Source organism: Arachis hypogaea, chromosome 18 (genome assembly GCF_003086295.3).
Source record: "Arachis hypogaea cultivar Tifrunner chromosome 18, arahy.Tifrunner.gnm2.J5K5, whole genome shotgun sequence".
In the NCBI taxonomy this organism is placed as follows: Eukaryota; Viridiplantae; Streptophyta; class Magnoliopsida; order Fabales; family Fabaceae; genus Arachis; species Arachis hypogaea.
This window is the reverse complement of record NC_092053.1, coordinates 63,026,090-63,028,529: the sequence shown is the minus strand read 5'-3', so window position 1 is coordinate 63,028,529 and position 2,440 is coordinate 63,026,090. Positions and strand designations below refer to the sequence as shown.

At 40.9% G+C, this 2,440-nt stretch overlaps 1 non-coding gene across 1 annotated transcript; it reads left to right on the top strand.

The window, feature by feature from the left end:
• Window positions 1–1,918: 1,918 nt before the first annotated feature.
• LOC112773849 (small nucleolar RNA R71) lies at window positions 1,919–2,026 on the top strand. Its single transcript, XR_003188375.1, has one exon. It is a non-coding gene; the product is annotated as a small nucleolar RNA R71 (small nucleolar RNA).
• The last annotated feature ends 414 nt before the right edge of the window (window positions 2,027–2,440 follow it).

The window sequence follows — 2,440 nt, the reverse complement described above, 5'->3', positions numbered from 1 at the left end:
CCAACGTTAGCCCAAAAGTTAGAGGCTAACGTTGGCACAAACTTTTGGTGGCCAGGGGGTGTTTTTCTCATGCCAACGTTAGCCACAAAGTTAGGGGCTAACGTTGGCGCAAACTTTTGGTGCCCAGGGAGTAACTTTCATGTGCCAACGTTAGCCCAAAAGTTAGGGGCTAACGTTGGGGCTAACTTTTCACCCAAAAGTTTGTGCAAAAGTTTGAGGCTAACTTTTGGTCCAACTTTTTGCTTCCTGGTTCATTTTCACTTATTCCATTGTCCTCTCTTTACTCCTAGCCATTCCTTCTTGCTTCAACCTTTCTCCAAGCTTTCTTCACCTATCATTAATCAACCAAACACATCAAAGCTATGTTCAAAATCATGAGATATTCATTCTTTCATAATATGTGATAATTATAGCATAAAACCTCATGAAATAGCATGAATTCACACATGGTTGATTAAATCAAAGGAAACATGAAAATCTACCCAATTGGCTTGCTTATGGCTCAAGAAAGTGCATAAAACCTATTGAAAACAAATGAAAAAGCATAGAAAAACATGACATGGTGACATGTCATCAGGATGTAAAGGCCTTCAACCTTTACTAGCACGTCTTCTACTTGTCCATAAGCCTGTTTTCTTGAGTTGTCTGCCATTTCTAATGAGATTCTGGCAGCTTGCACCTCAAAGATTCCCAGTTTCTCTATTACAGAGAGTGGCATGAGGTTTATCCCTGACCCAAGGTCACACAGAGCCTTTTCAAAGGTCATGGTGCCTATGGTACAAGGTATTAAGAACTTTCTAGGATCTTGTTTCTTCTGAGGCAATGTCAGTTGATCCAGATCACTTAGTTCATTGATGAGCAAGGGAGGTTCATCTTCCCAAGTCTCATTACCAAATAATTTGGCATTTAGCTTCATGATTGCGCCAAGGTACTTGGCAACTTGCTCTTCAGTAACATCCTCATTCTCTTCAGAAGAAGAATATTCATCAGAGCTTATGAATGGCATAAGGAGGTTTAATGGGATCTCTATAGTCTCCAGATGAGCCTCAGAGTCCTTTGGTTCCTCAAAGGGAAACTCCTTGTTGATCACTGGACGTCCCAGGAGGTCTTCTTCACTGGGATTCACGTCCTCTTCCTCTCTTGTGGGTTCGGCCATGATTGTTATATCAATGGCCTTGCACTCTCTCTTTGGATTCTCTTCTGTATTGCTTGGGAGAGTACTAGGAGGTGTTTCAGTGATTTTCTTACTCAGCTAGCCCACTTGTGCCTCCAAATTTCTTATGGAGGACATTGTTTCACTCATGAAACTTAGAGTGGCCTTGGACAGATCAGAGACTAAGTTTGCTAAATTAGAGGTATTTTGTTCAGAGTTCTCTGTCTGTTACTGAGAAGATGATGGGAAAGGCTTGCTATTGCTGAGCCTGTTTCTTCCACCATTATTCAAGCCTTGTTGAGGCTTTTGTTGATCCTTCCATGAGAAATTTGGATGATTTCTCCATGATTAATTATAGGTGTTCCCATAAGGTTCACCCATGTAATTTACCTCTACTATTGCAGGGTTATCAGGATCATAAGCTTCTTCTTCAGAAGATGCCTCTTTAGTACTGTTGGATGCATTTTGCCATCCATTCAGACTTTGGGAAATCATGTTGACTTCCTGAGTCAACACTTTGTTCTGAGCCAATATGGTATTCAGAGCATCAATTTCAAGAACTCCCTTCTTCTGAGGCGTCCCATTATTCATGGAATTTCTCTCAGAAGTATACATGAATTGATTATTTACAACCATGTCAATAAGTTCTTGAGCTTTTGCAGGCGTTTTCTTTAGGTGAATGGATCCACCTGCAGAATGGTCCAATGACATCTTTGAGAACTCAGACAGACCATAATAGAATATATCCAGAATGGTCCATTCTGAAAGCATGTCAGGAAGACACCTTTTGGTAATCTACTTGTATCTTTCCCAAGCTTCATAGAGGGATTCACCATCTTTTTGCTTGAAGGTCTGAACATCCACTCTAAGCTTGCTCAGTTTTTGAGGAGGAAAGAACTTAGCCAAGAAGGCCGTGACCAGCTTATCCCAAGAGTTCAGGCTATCTTTAGGTTGTGAGTCCAACCATGTTCTAGCTCTGTCTCTTACAGCAAAAGGGAAAAGCATGAGCCTGTAGACTTCAGGATCTACTCTATTAGTCGTAACAGTCTCACAGATCTGCAGGAACTCAGTTAAAAATTGATAGGAATCTTCTGATGGAAGTCCATGGAATTTGTAGTTCTGTTGCATTAGAGCAACTAATTGAGGTTTCAGCTCAAAATTGTTTGCTCCAATGGTAAGGATTGAGATGCTTCTTCCATCAAACTTGGAAGTAGGTGTAGTATAATCACCAAGCATCCTCCTTGCATTATTGTTGTTAGGTGCGTCTGCCATCTCCTTTTCTTGTTC